This window comes from Hyla sarda, chromosome 11, assembly GCF_029499605.1.
Source record: "Hyla sarda isolate aHylSar1 chromosome 11, aHylSar1.hap1, whole genome shotgun sequence".
NCBI classification, from domain to species: Eukaryota; Metazoa; Chordata; class Amphibia; order Anura; family Hylidae; genus Hyla; species Hyla sarda.
In genome coordinates this window covers 65,740,993-65,760,144 of record NC_079199.1, presented here as the reverse complement: position 1 = coordinate 65,760,144, position 19,152 = coordinate 65,740,993, and positions in this window count along the sequence as shown.

Below are 19,152 nucleotides of genomic sequence, written 5' to 3'. Positions count from 1 at the left end.
CGCTCGCTCGCATATCTGGCTCACTCGCTTGCTCTAATATCTGGCTCGCTCACTTGCTCTCATATCTAGCTCGCTCGCTTTCATATCTGGCTCGCTCGCTTGCTCTCATGTCTGGCTCGCTTGCTCACATATCTGGCTTGCTCGCTTGCTCTCATGTCTGGCTCGCTCGCTCTCATATCTGTCTCGCTCGCTTGCTCTCTTGTCTGTTTCGCTCTCTTATCTGGCACGCTCTCATATCTGGCTTGCTCGCTTGCTCTCATATCTGGGTCGCTTGCTCTCATTTCTGGCTCGCTCTCTTGCTCTCATATCTGTCTCGCTCGCTTCTCTTTTGTCTGGTTCGCTCTCTTATCTGGCACGCTCTCATATCTGGCTTGCTCGCTTGCTCTCATTTCTGGCTCGCTCTCTTGCTCTCATATCTGTCTCGCTCGCTTGCTGTCTTGTCTGGCATGCTCTCTTGCTCTCATATCTGGCTCGCTCGCTTGCTCTCATATCTGGCTCGCTTGCTTGCTCTCTTGTCTGGCTCACTCTCTTATCTGGTTCACTCGCATATCTGGCTAGCTCGCTCTCATTTCTGGCTCGCTCGCTTGCTCTCATGTCTCGCTCGCTCGCTCACATATCTGGCTTGCTCGCTTGCTCTCATGTCTGGCTCGCTCGCTCTCATATCTGGCTTGCTCGCTTGCTCTCATATCTGGTTCGCTCGCTTGCTCTCATTTCTGGCTCGCTCTCATATCTGGCTCGCTCGCTTGCTGTCTTGTCTGGCATGCTCTCTTGCTCTCAAATCTGGCTCGCTCGCTTGCTCTCATATCTGGCTCGCTCGCTTGCTCTCTTGTCTGGCTCGCTCTCTTATCTGGTTCACTCGCATATCTGGCTAGCTCGCTCTCATATCTGGCTCGCTCGCTTGCTCTCATGTCTCGCTCGCTCACATATCTGGCTCGCTCGCTTGCTCTCATGTCAGGCTCGCTCGCTCTCATATCTGGATCGCTCGCTTGCTCTCATATCTGGCTTGCTCGCTTGCTCTCATATCTGGCTCCCTCGCTTGCTCTCTTATCTGGCTTGCTCGCTCTCATATCTGGATCGTTCGCATGCTCTCATATCTGGCTTACTCGCTTGCTCTCATATCTGGCCCGCTCGCTTGCTCTCTTGTCTGACTCTCTCGCTCTCATATCTGGCTCGCATATCTAGCTCGCTTGCTATAATATCTGGCTCGCTCACTTGCTCTCATGTCTGGCTCGCTCGCTCTCATATCTGGCTCGCTCGCTTGCTCTCATGTCTGGCTTGCTCGCTCTCATATCTGGCTCGCTCGCTTGCTCTCATGTCTGGCTCGCTCACTCTCATATCTGGTTCACTCGCTTGCTCTCATGTCTGGCTCACTCGCTCTCATATCTGGCTCGCTCGCTTGCTCTCTTGTCTGGCTCGTTCTCTTATATGGCTCGCTCGCTAGCATATCTGGCTCACTGTCTTGCTCTCATATCTATCACGCTCGCTTGCGCTCTTGTCTGGCTCGCTCACTTATCTGGCTCGCTCGCTCTCATATCTGGCTTGCCCGCTTGCTCTCATATATGGCTCGCCCGCTTGCTCTCATATCTGGCTCGCTCTCTTATCTGGCTCGCTCGCTCTCATATCTGGCTTGCCCGCTTGCTCTCATATCTGGCTGGCTCGCTTGTTCTCATATCTGGCTCGCTCGCTTGCTCTCTGGTCTGTCTCGCTCTCTTATATGGCTCGCTCTCATATCTGGCTTGCTCGCTCTCACATCTGGCTCGCTCGCTTGCTCTCATATCTGGCTCGCTCTCTTATCTGGTTTGCTCGCATATCTGGCTCGCTCGCTCTCACATCTGGCTCGCTCGCTTGCTCTCATATCTTGCTCGCTCGCTTGCTCTCTTGTCTGGATCGATCTCTTATCTGGCTCGCTCTCACATCTGGCTCGCTCGCTTGCTCTCATATCTGGCTCGCTCGCTTGCTCTCTTGTCTGGCTTGCTCCCTTATCTTGCTCGCTCGCTCTCATATCTGGTTCGCTCGCTTGCTCTCATGTCTGGCTCGCTCACTCTCATATCTGGCTCGCTCACTTGCTCTCATGTCTGGCTCACTCGCTCTCATATCTTGCTCGCTCGCTTGCTCTGTTGTCTGGCTCACTCACTTATATGGCTCACTCGCATATCTGGCTCACTCGCTTGCTCTCATATCTGGCTCGCTCACTAGCGCTCTTGTCTGGCTCGCTCTCTTATCTGGCTCGCCCGCATATCTGGCTCACTCACTCTCACATCTGGCTCGCTCGCTTGCTCTCATGTCTGGCTTGCTCGCTCTCATATCTGGATCGCTCACTTGCTCTCACATCTGGCTCATTCGCTTGCTCTCATGTCTGGCTCGCTCGCTCTCATATCTGGATGGCTCGATTGCTCTCATATCTGGCTCGCTCGCTCTCATATCTGGCTCGCTGCCTCTCATATCTGTCTCGCTCGCTTGCTATCATATCTGGCTCACTCGCTCTCAAATCTGGCTCACTCGCTTGCTCTCTTGTCTGGCTCGCTCACTTATATGGCTCACTTGCTCGCATATCTGGCTCACTCGCTTGCTCTCATATCTGGCTCGCTCGCCTGCGCTCGTCTGGCTCGCTCTTTTATCTGGCTCTCCCGCATATCTGGCTCGCTCACTCTCACATATGGCTCGCTCTCATGTCTGGCTCGCTCGCTCTCATATCTGGATCGCTCGCTTGCTCTCATATCTGGCTCGCTCACTTGCTCTCATGTCTGGCTCGCTCGCTCTCATATCTGGATCGCTCGCTTGCTCTCATATCTGTCTCGCTCACTTGCTCTCATATCTGGCTCGCTCGCTCTCATATCTGTCTCGCTCGCTTGCCCTCTTGTCTGGTTCGCTCTCTTATCTGGCTCACTCTCATATTTGGCTTGCTTGCTCTCATATCTGGCTCACTCACTCACATCTGGCTCGCTCGCTTGCTCTCTTGTTTGTCTCGCTCGCATATCTGGCTCGCTCGCTCTCACATCTGGCTCGCTCGCTTGCACTCATATCTGTCTCGCTCGCTTGCTCTCTTGTCTGGCTTGCTCTATTATCTGGCTCGCTCGCTCGCATATCTGGCTCGCTCGCTTGATCTCATGTCTGGTTCGCTCGCTCTCATATCTGGCTCGCTCGCTTGCTCTCTTGTCTGGCTCGCTCTCTTATCTGGCTCGCTCGCATATCTGGCTTGCTCGCTCTCACATCTGGCTCGATCGCTTGCTCTCATATCTGGCTCGCTCGCTTGCTCTCTTGACTGTCTCGCTCTCTTATATGGCTCGCTCGCATATCTGGCTCGCTCGCTCTCACATCTGGCTCGCTCGCTTGCTCTCTTGTCTAGCTCGCTCTCTTATCTGGCTCGCTCGCTCTTATCTGGCTCGCTCGCTCGCATATCTGGCTCACTCGCTTTCATATCTGGCTCGCTCGCTTGCTCTCATGTCTGGCTCGCTCGCTGTCATATCTGGGTCGCTCGCTTGCTCTCATGTCTGGCTCGCTCTCTTATATAGCTCGCTCGCTTGCATGTCTGGCTCACTCGTTTGCTCTCATATCTGGCTCGCTCGCTTGAACTCTTGTCTGGCTCGCTCTCATGTCTGGTTTGCTCTCTTGCTCTCATATCTGGCTTGCTCGCTTGCTCTCTTGTCTGTCTCGCTCTCTTATATGGCTCACTCTCACATCTGGCTCGCTCGCTCTCACATCTGGCTCGCTTGCTTGCTCTCTTGTCTGGCTCGCTCTCTTATCTGGTTCACTCGCATATCTGGCTAGCTCGCTCTCATATCTGGCTCGCTCGCTTGCTCTCATGTCTCGCTCGCTCGCTCACATATCTGGCTTGCTCTCATGTCTGGCTCGCTCGCTCTCATATCTGTCTCGCTCGCTAGCTCTCTTGTCTGGTTCGCTCTCTTATCTGGCACGCTCTCATATCTGGCTTGCTCGCTTGCTCTCATATCTGGTTCGCTCGCTTGCTCTCATTTCTGGCTCGCTCTCTTGCTCTCATATCTGGCTCGCTCGCTTGCTGTCTTGTCTGGCATGCTCTCTTGCTCTCAAATCTGGCTCGCTCGCTTGCTCTCATATCTGGCTCGCTCGCTTGCGCTCTTGTCTGGCTCACTTGCTCTCATGTCTGGCTCGCTCGCTCTCATATCTGGCTCGCTCGCTTGCTCTTATGGCTGGCTCGCTCGCTCTCATATCTGGCTCGCTTGCTTGCTCTCATGTCTGGCTCGCTCCCTCTCATATCCGGCTTGCTCGCTTGCTCTCTTGTCTGGTTCACTCTCTTATCTGGCTCGCTCTCATATCTGTCTCGCTCGCTTGCACTCATGTCTGGCTCGCTCGCTCTCATGTATGGCTCGCTCGCTCTCATGTCTGGCTCGCTCGCTCTCATATCTGGATCGCTCGCTTGCTCTCATATCTGGCTTGCTCGCTTGCTCTCATATCTGGCTCGCTCGCTTGCTCTCTTATCTAGCTTGCTCGCTCTCATATCTTGATCGTTCGCTTGCTCTCATATCTGGCTTACTCGCTTGCTCTCATATCTGGTTCGCTCGCTTGCTCTCTTGTCTGGCTCGCTCTCTTATATGGCTCACTCGCATATCTGGCTCACTCGCTTGCTCTCATATCTGGCTCGCTCGCTTGCGCTCTTGTCTGGCTCGCTCTCTTATATGGCTCACTCGCATATCTGGCTCACTCGCTTGCTCTCATATCTGGCTTACTCGCTTGCTCTCATGTCTGGCTCGCTCGCTCTCATATCTGGCTCGCTCGCTTGCTCTTATGGCTGGCTCGCTCGCTCTCATATCTGGCTCGCTTGCTTGCTCTCATGTCTGGCTCGCTCCCTCTCATATCCGGCTTGCTCGCTTGCTCTCTTGTCTGGTTCACTCTCTTATCTGGCTCGCTCTCATATCTGTCTCGCTCGCTTGCACTCATGTCTGGCTCGCTCGCTCTCATGTATGGCTCGCTCGCTCTCATGTCTGGCTCGCTCGCTCTCATATCTGGATCGCTCGCTTGCTCTCATATCTGGCTTGCTCGCTTGCTCTCATATCTGGCTCGCTCGCTTGCTCTCTTATCTAGCTTGCTCGCTCTCATATCTTGATCGTTCGCTTGCTCTCATATCTGGCTTACTCGCTTGCTCTCATATCTGGGTCGCTCGCTTGCTCTCTTGTCTGGCTCTCTCGCTCTCATATCTGGGTCGCTTGCTCACATATCTGGCTCGCTCGCTATTATATCTGGCTCGCACACTTGCTCTCATGTCTGGCTTGCTCGTTCTCATATCTGGCTCGCTCGCTTGCTCTCATGTCTGACTCACTCCCTCTCATATCCGGCTCGCTCACTTGCTCTCTTGTCTGGTTGGCTCTCTTATCTGGCTCACTCTCATATCTGGCTCGCTCGCTTGCGCTCATGTAAGGCTCGCTCGCTCTCATATATCGCTCGCTCGCTCTCATGTCTGGCTCGCTGGCTCTCATATCTGGCTCGCTCGCTTGCTCTCATGTCTGGCTCGCTCACTCTCATATCTGGTTCGCTCGCTTGCTCTCTTGTCTGGCTCGCTCTCTTATATGGCTCACTCGCATATCTGGCTCACTCGCTTGCTCTCATATCTGGCTCGCTCGCTTGCGCTCTTGTCTGGCTCGCTTGCTCTCATGTCTGGCTCGCTCGCTCTCATATCTGGCTCGCTCGCTTGCTCTTATGGCTGGCTCGCTCGCTCTCATATCTGGCTCGCTTGCTTGCTCTCATGTCTGGCTCGCTCCCTCTCATATCCGGCTTGCTCGCTTGCTCTCTTGTCTGGTTCACTCTCTTATCTGGCTCGCTCTCATATCTGTCTCGCTCGCTTGCACTCATGTCTGGCTCGCTCGCTCTCATGTATGGCTCGCTCGCTCTCATGTCTGGCTCGCTCGCTCTCATATCTGGCTCGCTCGCTTGCTCTCATGTCTGGCTTGCTCGCTCTCATATCTGGCTCGCTCGCTTGCTCCCATGTCTGGCTCACTCGCTCTCATATCTGGCTCGCTCGCTTGCTCTCTTGTCTGGCTCGTTCTCTTATATGGCTCACTCGCTAGCATATCTGGCTCACTCTCTTGCTCTCATATCTATCACGCTCGCTTGCGCTCTTGTCTGGCTCGCTCTCTTATCTGGCTCGCTCGCTCTCATATCTGGCTTGCCTGCTTGCTCTCATATATGGCTTGCTCGCTTGCTCTCATATCTGGCTCGCTCTCTTATCTGGCTCGCTCGCTCTCGTATCTGGCTTGCCCGCTTGCTCTCATATCTGGCTGGCTCGCTTCTTCTCATATCTGGCTCGCTCGCTTGCTCTCTGGTCTGTCTCGTTCACTTTTATGGCTCGCTCTCATATCTGGCTTGCTCGCTCTAACATCTGGCTCGCTCGCTTGCTCTCATATCTGGCTCGCTCGCTTGCTCTCATATCTGGCTCGCTCTCTTATCTGGTTTGCTCGCATATCTGGCTTGCTCGCTCTCACATCTGGCTCGCTCGCTTGCTCTCATATCTTGCTCGCTCGCTTGCTCTCTTATCTGGCTCGCTCTCACATCTGGCTCGCTCGCTCTCATATCTGGCTTGCTCGCTTGCTCTCTTGTCTGGCTTGCTCCCTTATCTGGCTCGCTCGCTCTCATATCTGGCTCGCTCGCTTGCTCTCATGTCTGGCTCGCTCACTCTCATATCTGGCTCGCTCACTTGCTCTCATGTCTGGCTCACTCGCTCTCATATCTGGCTCGCTCGCTTGCTCTGTTGTCTGGCTCGCTCACTTATATGGCTCACTCGCTCGCATATCTGGCTCACTCGCTTACTCTCATATCTGGCTCGCTCGCTTATCTGGCTCACTCACTCTCACATCTGGCTCGCTCGCTTGCTCTCTTGTCTGGCTCGCTCTCTTATCTGGCTCGCTCTCATATCTGGCTCGCTCGCTTGCTCTCTTGTCTGGCTCGCTCTCCTATATGGCTCGCTCGCTCGCATATCTGGCTCACTCGCTTGCTCTAATATCTGGCTCGCTCACTTGCTCTCATATCTGGCTCGCTCGCTTTCATATCTGGCTCGCTCGCTTGCTCTCATGTCTGGCTCGCTTGCTCACATATCTGGCTTGCTCGCTTGCTCTCATGTCTGGCTCGCTCGCTCTCATATCTGTCTCGCTCGCTTGCTCTCTTGTCTGGTTCGCTCTCTTATCTGGCACGCTCTCATATCTGGCTTGCTCGCTTGCTCTCATATCTGGGTCGCTTGCTCTCATTTCTGGCTCGCTCTCTTGCTCTCATATCTGTCTCGCTCGCTTCTCTTTTGTCTGGTTCGCTCTCTTATCTGGCACGCTCTCATATCTGGCTTGCTCGCTTGCTCTCATTTCTGGCTCGCTCTCTTGCTCTCATATCTGTCTCGCTCGCTTGCTGTCTTGTCTGGCATGCTCTCTTGCTCTCATATCTGGCTCGCTCGCTTGCTCTCATATCTGGCTCGCTTGCTTGCTCTCTTGTCTGGCTCACTCTCTTATCTGGTTCACTCGCATATCTGGCTAGCTCGCTCTCATTTCTGGCTCGCTCGCTTGCTCTCATGTCTCGCTCGCTCGCTCACATATCTGGCTTGCTCGCTTGCTCTCATGTCTGGCTCGCTCGCTCTCATATCTGGCTTGCTCGCTTGCTCTCATATCTGGTTCGCTCGCTTGCTCTCATTTCTGGCTCGCTCTCATATCTGGCTCGCTCGCTTGCTGTCTTGTCTGGCATGCTCTCTTGCTCTCAAATCTGGCTCGCTCGCTTGCTCTCATATCTGGCTCGCTCGCTTGCTCTCTTGTCTGGCTCGCTCTCTTATCTGGTTCACTCGCATATCTGGCTAGCTCGCTCTCATATCTGGCTCGCTCGCTTGCTCTCATGTCTCGCTCGCTCACATATCTGGCTCGCTCGCTTGCTCTCATGTCAGGCTCGCTCGCTCTCATATCTGGATCGCTCGCTTGCTCTCATATCTGGCTTGCTCGCTTGCTCTCATATCTGGCTCCCTCGCTTGCTCTCTTATCTGGCTTGCTCGCTCTCATATCTGGATCGTTCGCATGCTCTCATATCTGGCTTACTCGCTTGCTCTCATATCTGGCCCGCTCGCTTGCTCTCTTGTCTGACTCTCTCGCTCTCATATCTGGCTCGCATATCTAGCTCGCTCGCTATAATATCTGGCTCGCTCACTTGCTCTCATGTCTGGCTCGCTCGCTCTCATATCTGGCTCGCTCGCTTGCTCTCATGTCTGGCTTGCTCGCTCTCATATCTGGCTCGCTCGCTTGCTCTCATGTCTGGCTCGCTCACTCTCATATCTGGTTCACTCGCTTGCTCTCATGTCTGGCTCACTCGCTCTCATATCTGGCTCGCTCGCTTGCTCTCTTGTCTGGCTCGTTCTCTTATATGGCTCGCTCGCTAGCATATCTGGCTCACTGTCTTGCTCTCATATCTATCACGCTCGCTTGCGCTCTTGTCTGGCTCGCTCTCTTATCTGGCTCGCTCGCTCTCATATCTGGCTTGCCCGCTTGCTCTCATATATGGCTCGCCCGCTTGCTCTCATATCTGGCTCGCTCTCTTATCTGGCTCGCTCGCTCTCATATCTGGCTTGCCCGCTTGCTCTCATATCTGGCTGGCTCGCTTGTTCTCATATCTGGCTCGCTCGCTTGCTCTCTGGTCTGTCTCGCTCTCTTATATGGCTCGCTCTCATATCTGGCTTGCTCGCTCTCACATCTGGCTCGCTCGCTTGCTCTCATATCTGGCTCGCTCTCTTATCTGGTTTGCTCGCATATCTGGCTCGCTCGCTCTCACATCTGGCTCGCTCGCTTGCTCTCATATCTTGCTCGCTCGCTTGCTCTCTTGTCTGGATCGATCTCTTATCTGGCTCGCTCTCACATCTGGCTCGCTCGCTTGCTCTCATATCTGGCTCGCTCGCTTGCTCTCTTGTCTGGCTTGCTCCCTTATCTTGCTCGCTCGCTCTCATATCTGGTTCGCTCGCTTGCTCTCATGTCTGGCTCGCTCACTCTCATATCTGGCTCGCTCACTTGCTCTCATGTCTGGCTCACTCGCTCTCATATCTTGCTCGCTTGCTTGCTCTGTTGTCTGGCTCGCTCACTTATATGGCTCACTCGCATATCTGGCTCACTCGCTTGCTCTCATATCTGGCTCGCTCGCTAGCGCTCTTGTCTGGCTCGCTCTCTTATCTGGCTCGCCCGCATATCTGGCTCACTCTCTCTCACATCTGGCTCGCTCGCTTGCTCTCATGTCTGGCTTGCTCGCTCTCATATCTGGATCGCTCACTTGCTCTCACATCTGGCTCATTCGCTTGCTCTCATGTCTGGCTCGCTCGCTCTCATATCTGGATGGCTCGATTGCTCTCATATCTGGCTTGCTCGCTCTCATATCTGGCTCGCTGCCTCTCATATCTGTCTCGCTCGCTTGCTCTCATATCTGGCTCACTCGCTCTCATATCTGGCTCACTCGCTTGCTCTCTTGTCTGGCTCGCTCACTTATATGGCTCACTTGCTCGCATATCTGGCTCACTCGCTTGCTCTCATATCTGGCTCGCTCGCCTGCGCTCGTCTGGCTCGCTCTTTTATCTGGCTCTCCCGCATATCTGGCTCGCTCACTCTCACATATGGCTCGCTCTCATGTCTGGCTCGCTCGCTCTCATATCTGGATCGCTCGCTTGCTCTCATATCTGGCTCGCTCACTTGCTCTCATGTCTGGCTCGCTCGCTCTCATATCTGGATCGCTCGCTTGCTCTCATATCTGTCTCGCTCACTTGCTCTCATATCTGTCTCGCTCGCTCGCTCTCATATCTGTCTCGCTCGCTCTCATATCTGTCTCGCTCGCTTGCCCTCTTGTCTGGTTCGCTCTCTTATCTGGCTCACTCTCATATTTGGCTTGCTTGCTCTCATATCTGGCTCACTCACTCACATCTGGCTCGCTCGCTTGCTCTCTTGTTTGTCTCGCTCGCATATCTGGCTCGTTTGCTCTCACATCTGGCTCGCTCGCTTGCACTCATATCTGTCTCACTCGCTTGCTCTCTTGTCTGGCTTGCTCTATTATCTGGCTCGCTCGCTCGCATATCTGGCTCGCTCGCTTGATCTCATGTCTGGTTCGCTCGCTCTCATATCTGGCTCGCTCGCTTGCTCTCTTGTCTGGCTCGCTCTCTTATCTGGCTCGCTCGCATATCTGGCTTGCTCGCTCTCACATCTGGCTCGATCGCTTGCTCTCATATCTGGCTCGCTCGCTTGCTCTCTTGACTGTCTCGCTCTCTTATATGGCTCGCTCGCATATCTGGCTCGCTCGCTCTCACATCTGGCTCGCTCGCTTGCTCTCTTGTCTGGCTCGCTCTCTTATCTGGCTCGCTCGCTCTTATCTGGCTCGCTCGCTCGCATATCTGGCTCACTCGCTTTCATATCTGGCTCGCTCGCTTGCTCTCATGTCTGGCTCGCTCGCTGTCATATCTGGCTCGCTCGCTTGCTCTCATGTCTGGCTCGCTCTCTTATATAGCTCGCTCGCTTGCATGTCTGGCTCACTCGCTTGCTCTCATATCTGGCTCGCTCGCTTGAACTCTTGTCTGGCTCGCTCTCATGTCTGGTTTGCTCTCTTGCTCTCATATCTGGCTTGCTCGCTTGCTCTCTTGTCTGTCTCGCTCTCTTATATGGCTCACTCTCACATCTGGCTCGCTCGCTCTCACATCTGGCTCGCTTGCTTGCTCTCTTGTCTGGCTCGCTCTCTTATCTGGTTCACTCGCATATCTGGCTAGCTCGCTCTCATATCTGGCTCGCTCGCTTGCTCTCATGTCTGGCTCGCTTGCTCACATATCTGGCTTGCTCTCATGTCTGGCTCGCTCGCTCTCATATCTGTCTCGCTCGCTTGCTCTCTTGTCTGGTTCGCTCTCTTATCTGGCACGCTCTCATATCTGGCTTGCTCGCTTGCTCTCATATCTGGGTCGCTTGCTCTCATTTCTGGCTCGCTCTCTTGCTCTCATATCTGTCTCGCTCGCTTCTCTTTTGTCTGGTTCGCTCTCTTATCTGGCACGCTCTCATATCTGGCTTGCTCGCTTGCTCTCATTTCTGGCTCGCTCTCATATCTGTCTCGCTCGCTTGCTGTCTTGTCTGGCATGCTCTCTTGCTCTCATATCTGGCTCGCTCGCTTGCTCTCATATCTGGCTCGCTTGCTTGCTCCCTTGTCTGGCTCACTCTCTTATCTGGTTCACTCGCATATCTGGCTAGCTTGCTCTCATTTCTGGCTCGCTCGCTTGCTCTCATGTCTCGCTTGCTCGCTCACATATCTGGCTTGCTCGCTTGCTCTCATGTCTGGCTCGCTCGCTCTCATATCTGGCTTGCTCGCTTGCTCTCATATCTGGTTCGCTCGCTTGCTCTCATTTCTGGCTCGCTCTCATATCTGGCTCGCTCGCTTGCTGTCTTGTCTGGCATGCTCTCTTGCTCTCAAATCTGGCTCGCTCGCTTGCTCTCATATCTGGCTCGCTCGCTTGCTCTCTTGTCTGGCTCGCTCTCTTATCTGGTTCACTCGCATATCTGGCTAGCTCGCTCTCATATCTGGCTCGCTCGCTTGCTCTCATGTCTCGCTCGCTCACATATCTGGCTCGCTCGCTTGCTCTCATGTCAGGCTCGCTCGCTCTCATATCTGGATCGCTCGCTTGCTCTCATATCTGGCTTGCTCGCTTGCTCTCATATCTGGCTCCCTCGCTTGCTCTCTTATCTGGCTTGCTCGCTCTCATATCTGGATCGTTCGCATGCTCTCATATCTGGCTTACTCGCTTGCTCTCATATCTGGCCCGCTCGCTTGCTCTCTTGTCTGACTCTCTCGCTCTCATATCTGGCTCGCATATCTGGCTCGCTTGCTATAATATCTGGCTCGCTCACTTGCTCTCATGTCTGGCTCGCTCGCTCTCATATCTGGCTCGCTCGCTTGCTCTCATGTCTGGCTTGCTCGCTCTCATATCTGGCTCGCTCGCTTGCTCTCATGTCTGGCTCGCTCACTCTCATATCTGGTTCACTCGCTTGCTCTCATGTCTGGCTCACTCGCTCTCATATCTGGCTCGCTCGCTTTCTCTCTTGTCTGGCTCGTTCTCTTATATGGCTCGCTCGCTAGCATATCTGGCTCACTGTCTTGCTCTCATATCTATCACGCTCGCTTGCGCTCTTGTCTGGCTCGCTCTCTTATCTGGCTCGCTCGCTCTCATATCTGGCTTGCCCGCTTGCTCTCATATATGGCTCGCCCGCTTGCTCTCATATCTGGCTCGCTCTCTTATCTGGCTCGCTCGCTCTCATATCTGGCTTGCCCGCTTGCTCTCATATCTGGCTGGCTCGCTTGTTCTCATATCTGGCTCGCTCGCTTGCTCTCTGGTCTGTCTCGCTCTCTTATATGGCTCGCTCTCATATCTGGCTTGCTCGCTCTCACATCTGGCTCGCTCGCTTGCTCTCATATCTGGCTCGCTCTCTTATCTGGTTTGCTCGCATATCTGGCTCGCTCGCTCTCACATCTGGCTCGCTCGCTTGCTCTCATATCTTGCTCGCTCGCTTGCTCTCTTGTCTGGATCGATCTCTTATCTGGCTCGCTCTCACATCTGGCTCGCTCGCTTGCTCTCATATCTGGCTCGCTCGCTTGCTCTCTTGTCTGGCTTGCTCCCTTATCTTGCTCGCTCGCTCTCATATCTGGTTCGCTCGCTTGCTCTCATGTCTGGCTCGCTCACTCTCATATCTGGCTCGCTCACTTATTCATGTCTGGCTCACTCGCTCTCATATCTGGCTCGCTCGCTTGCTCTGTTGTCTGGCTCGCTCACTTATATGGCTCACTCGCTCGCATATCTGGCTCACTCGCTTGCTCTCATATCTGGCTCGCTCGCTAGCGCTCTTGTCTGGCTCGCTCTCTTATCTGGCTCGCCCGCATATCTGGCTCACTCACTCTCACATCTGGCTCGCTCGCTTGCTCTCATGTCTGGCTTGCTCGCTCTCATATCTGGATCGCTCACTTGCTCTCACATCTGGCTCATTCGCTTGCTCTCATGTCTGGCTCGCTCGCTCTCATATCTGGATGGCTCGATTGCTCTCATATCTGGCTCGCTCACTTGCTCTCATGTCTGGCTCGCTCGCTCTCATATCTGGATCGCTCGCTTGCTCTCATATCTGTCTCGCTCACTTGCTCTCATATCTGGCTCGCTCGCTCTCATATCTGTCTCGCTCGCTTGCCCTCTTGTCTGGTTCGCTCTCTTATCTGGCTCACTCTCATATTTGGCTTGCTTGCTCTCATATCTGGCTCACTCACTCACATCTGGCTCGCTCGCTTGCTCTCTTGTTTGTCTCGCTCGCATATCTGGCTCGCTCGCTCTCACATCTGGCTCGCTCGCTTGCACTCATATCTGTCTCGCTCGCTTGCTCTCTTGTCTGGCTTGCTCTATTATCTGGCTCGCTCGCTCGCATATCTGGCTCGCTCGCTTGATCTCATGTCTGGTTCGCTCGCTCTCATATCTGGCTCGCTCGCTTGCTCTCTTGTCTGGCTCGCTCTCTTATCTGGCTCGCTCGCATATCTGGCTTGCTCGCTCTCACATCTGGCTCGATCGCTTGCTCTCTTGTCTGGCTCGCTCTCTTATCTGGCTCGCTCTTATCTGGCTCGCTCGCTCGCATATCTGGCTCACTCGCTTTCATATCTGGCTCGCTCGCTTGCTCTCATGTCTGGCTCGCTCGCTGTCATACCTGGCTCGCTCGCTTGCTCTCATGTCTGGCTCGCTCTCTTATATAGCTCGCTCGCTTGCATGTCTGGCTCACTCGCTTGCTCTCATATCTGGCTCGTTCGCTTGAACTCTTGTCTGGCTCGCTCTCATGTCTGGTTTGCTCTCTTGCTCTCATATCTGGCTTGCTCTCTTGTCTGTCTCGCTCTCTTATATGGCTCACTCTCACATCTGGCTCGCTCGCTCTCACATCTGGCTCGCTTGCTTGCTCTCTTGTCTGGCTCGCTCTCTTATCTGGTTCACTCGCATATCTGGCTAGCTCGCTCTCATATCTGGCTCGCTCGCTTGCTCTCATGTCTCGCTCGCTCGCTCACATATCTGGCTTGCTCTCATGTCTGGCTCGCTCGCTCTCATATCTGTCTCGCTCGCTAGCTCTCTTGTCTGGTTCGCTCTCTTATCTGGCACGCTCTCATATCTGGCTTGCTCGCTTGCTCTCATATCTGGTTCGCTCGCTTGCTCTCATTTCTGGCTCGCTCTCTTGCTCTCATATCTGGCTCGCTCGCTTGCTGTCTTGTCTGGCATGCTCTCTTGCTCTCAAATCTGGCTCGCTCGCTTGCTCTCATATCTGGCTCGCTCGCTTGCTCTCTTGTCTGGCTCGCTCTCTTATCTGGTTCACTCACATATCTGGCTAGCTCACTCTCATATCTGGCTCGCTTGCTCTCATGTCTCGCTCGCTCACATATCTGGCTCGCTCGCTTGCTCTCATGTCAGGCTCGCTCGCTCTCATAGCTGGATCGCTCGCTTGCTCTCATATCTGGCTTGCTCGCTTGCTCTCATATCTGGCTCGCTCGCTTGCTCTCTTATCTGGCTTGCTCGCTCTCATATCTGGATCGTTCGCTTGCTCTCACATCTGGCTTACTCGCTTGCTCTCATATCTGGCCCGCTCGCTTGCTCTCTTGTCTGGCTCTCTCGCTCTCATATCTGGCTCGCTTGCTCGCATATCTGGCTCGCTCGCTATAATATCTGGCTCGCTCACTTGCTCTCATGTCTGGCTCGCTCGCTCTCATATCTGGCTCGCTCGCTTGCTCTCATGTCTGGCTTGCTCGCTCTCATATCTGGCTCGCTCGCTTGCTCTCATGTCTGGCTCGCTCACTCTCATATCTGGTTCACTCGCTTGCTCTCATGTCTGGCTCACTCGCTCTCATATCTGGCTCGCTCGCTTGCTCTCTTGTCTGGCTTGTTCTCTTATATGGCTCGCTCGCTAGCATATCTGGCTTACTGTCTTGCTCTCAAATCTATCACGCTCGCTTGCGCTCTTGTCTGGCTCGCTCTCTTATCTGGCTCGCTCGCTCTCATATCTGGCTTGCCCGCTTGCTCTCATGTATGGCTCGCTCGCTTGCTCTCATATCTGGCTCGCTCTCTTATCTGGCTCGCTCGCTCTCGTATCTGGCTTGCCCGCTTGCTCTCATATCTGGCTGGCTCGTTTGTTCTCATATCTGGCTCGCTCGCTTGCTCTCTGGTCTGTCTCGCTCTCTTATATGGCTCGCTCTCATATCTGGCTTGCTCGCTCTCACATCTGGCTCGCTCGCTTGCTCTCATATCTGGCTCGCTCTCTTATCTGGTTTGCTCGCATATCTGGCTCGCTCGCTCTCACATCTGGCTCACTCGCTTGCTCTCATATCTTGCTCGCTCGCTTGCTCTCTTGTCTGGCTCGATCTCTTATCTGGCTCGCTCTCACATCTGGCTCGCTCGCTTGCTCTCATATCTGGCTCGCTCGCTCTCTTGTCTGGCTTGCTCCCTTATCTTGCTCGCTCGCTCTCATATCTGGCTCGCTCGCTTGCTCTCAGGTCTGGCTTGCTTACTCTCATATCTGGCTTGCTCACTTGCTCTCATGTCTGGCTCACTCGCTCTCATATCTGGCTCGCTCGCTTGCTCTGTTGTCTGGCTCGCTCACTTATATGGCTCACTCACTCGCATATCTGGCTCACTCGCTTGCTCTCATATCTGGCTCGCTCGCTAGCGCTCTTGTCTGGCTCGCTCTCTTATCTGGCTCGCCCGCATATCTGGCTCACTCACTCTCACATCTGGCTCGCTCGCTTGCTCTCATGTCTGGCTTGCTCGCTCTCATATCTGGATCGCTCACTTGCTCTCACATCTGGCTCGTTCGCTTGCTCTCATGTCTGGCTCGCTCTCATATCTGGATGGCTCGATTGCTCTCATATCTGGCTCGCTCGCTCTCATATCTGGCTCGCTGCCTCTCATATGTCTCGCTCGCTTGCTCTCATATCTGGCTCACTCGCTCTCAAATCTGGCTCACTCGCTTGCTCTCTTGTCTGGCTCGCTCACTTATATGGCTCACTTGCTCGCATATCTGGCTCACTCGCTTGCTCTCATATCTGGCTCGCTCGCCTGCGCTCTTGTCTGGCTCGCTCTTTTATCTGGCTCTCCCGCATATCTGGCTCGCTCACTCTCACATATGGCTCGCTCTCATGTCTGGCTCGCTCGCTCTCATATCTGGATCGCTCGCTTGCTCTCATATCTGGCTCGCTCACTTGCTCTCATGTCTGGCTCGCTCGCTCTCATATCTGGATCGCTCGCTTGCTCTCATATCTGTCTCGCTCACTTGCTCTCATATCTGGCTCGCTCGCTCTCATATCTGTCTCGCTCGCTTGCCCTCTTGTCTGGTTCGCTCTCTTATCAGGCTTACTCTCATATTTGGCTTGCTTGCTCTCATATCTGGCTCACTCACTCTCACATCTGGCTCGCTCGCTTGCTCTCATATCTGGCTCACTCGCTTGCTCTCTTGTCTGGCTCGCTCTCTTATCTGGCTCGCTATCATATCTGGCTTGCTCTCATATCTGGCTCGCTCGCTTGCTCTCTTGTTTGTCTTGCTCTCTTATATGGCTCGCTCGCATATCTGGCTCGCTCGCTCTCACATCTGGCTCGCTCGCTTGCACTCATATCTGGCTCGCTCGCTTGCTCTCTTGTCTGGCTTGCTCTATTATCTGGCTCGCTCGCTCGCATATCTGGCTCGCTCGCTTGATCTCATGTCTGGTTCGCTCACTCTCATAGCTGGCTCGCTCGCTTGCTCTCATGTCTGGCTCACTCGCTCTCATATCTGGCTCGCTCGCATGCTCTCTTGTCTGGCTCGCTCTCTTATCTGGCTCGCTCGCATATCTGGCTTGCTCGCTCTCACATCTGGCTCGATCGCTTGCTCTCATATCTGGCTCGCTCGCTTGCTCTCTTGACTGTCTCGCTCTCTTATATGGCTCGCTCGCATATCTGGCTCGCTCTCACATCTGGCTCGCTCGCTTGCTCTCTTGTCTGGCTCGCTCTCTTATCTGGCTCGCTCGCATATCTGGCTCGCTCGCATATCTGGCTCGCTCGCTTGCTCTCATGTCTGGCTCGCTCGCTCTCATATCTGGCTCGCTCGCTTGCTCTCATGTCTGGCTCGCTCTCTTATATAGCTTGCTCGCTTGCATGTCTGGCTCACTCGCTTGCTCTCATATCTGGCTCGCTCGCTTGCACTCTTGTCTGGCTCGCTCTCATGTCTGGTTTGCTCTCTTGCTCTCATATCTGGCTTGCTCGCTTGCTCTCTTGTCTGTCTCGCTCTCTTATATGGCTCACTCACATCTGGCTCGCTCGCTCTCACATCTGGCTCGCTAGCTTGCTCTCTTGTCTGGCTCGCTCTCTTATCTGGCTCCCTCGCTCGCATATCTGGCTCGCTCGCTCTCATATTTGGGTCGCTCGCTTGCTCTCATGTCTGGCTCGCTCGCTCTCATATCTGTCTCGCTCGCTTGCTCTCTTATCTGGTTCGCTCTCTTATCTGACTCGCTCTCATATCTGGCTCGCGCGCTTGCTCTCTCTTCTGGCTCGCTCTCATATCTGAATTGCACGCATGTCTGGCTCGCTCGCTCTCACATCTGGCTCGCTCGCTTGCTCTCTTATATGGCTCGCTCGCATATCTGGCACGCTCGCTTTCACATCTGGCTCGCTCGCTTGCTCGCATATCTGGCTCGCTCGCTCTCACATCTGGCTCGCTCACTTGCTCTCTCGCTCTCTTATATGGCTCGCTCGCATATCTGGCACGCTTGCTCTCACATCTGGCTCTCTCGCTTGCTCTTATATCTGGCTCACTCTCATATCTGGATCGCTCGCTTGCTCTCATATCTGGCTCGCTCGCTTGCTTCCTTGTCTGGCTCGCTCTCTTATCTGCCTCGCTCTCTCTCACATCTGGCTTGCTCTCATATCTGGCTGGCTCGCTTGCTCTCTTGTATGGCTCGCTCTCTTATCTGGCTCGCTCGCATATCTGGCTCGCCCGCTCTCACATCTGTCTCGCTCGCTTGCTCTCATATCTGGCTCGCTCGCTTGCTCTCGTCTGGCTCGCTCTCTTATCTGTCTCGCTCTCACATCTGGCTCGCTCGCTTGCTCTCATATCTGGCTCGCTCGCTTGCTCTCTTGTCTCTTGCTCTCTTATATGGCTCGCTCGCATATCTGGCACGCTTGCTCTCATATCTGGCTCTCTCGCTTGCTCTTATATCTGGCTCACTCTCTTATCTGGCTTGCTCGCTCGCATATCTGGCTCGCTCGCTTGCTTTCATATCTGGCTCTCTCTCATGTCTGGTTCGCTCGCTCTCATATCTGGCTCGCTCGCTTGCTATCTTATATGGCTCGCTCGCATATCTGGCACGCTCGCTTTCACATCTGGCTCGCTCGCTCGCTCTCACATCTGGCTCGCTCACTTGCTCTCTTGTCTCTCTCGCTCTCTTATATGGCTCGCTCGCATATCTGGCACGCTTGCTCTCACATCTGGCTCTCTCGCTTGCTCTTATACCTGGCTCACTCTCTTATCTGGCTTGCTCGCTCGCATATCTGGATCGCTCGCTTGCTTTCATATCTGGCTCGCTCTCATGTCTGGCTCGCTCCTCTCATATCTGGATCGCTCGCTTGCTCTCATATCTGGCTCGCTCGCTTGCTTCCTTGTCTGGCTCGCTCTCTCTCACATCTGGCTTGCTCGCTTGCTCTCATATCTGGCTGGCTCGCTTGCTCTCTTGTCTGGCTCGCTCTCTTATCTGGCTCGCTCGCATATCTGGCTCGCCCGCTCTCACATCTGTCTCGCTCGCTTGCTCTCATATCTGGCTCGCTCGCTTGCTCTCTTGTCTGGCTCGCTCTCTTATCTGTCTCGCTCTCACATCTGGCTCGCTCGCTCTCATATCTGGCTCGCTCGCTTGCTCTCTTGTCTCTCGCTCTCTTATATGGCTCGCTCGCATATCTGGCACGCTTGCTCTCACATCTGGCTCTCTCGCTTGCTCTTATATCTGGCTCACTCTCTTATCTGGCTTGCTCGCTCGCATATCTGGCTCGCTCGCTTGCTTTCATATCTGGCTCGCTCTCATGTCTGGTTCGCTCGCTCTCATATCTGGATCGCTCGCTTGCCCTCATATCTGGCTCGCTCGCTTGCTCTCTTGTCTGGCTCGCTCTCTTATCTGTCTCGCTCTCAC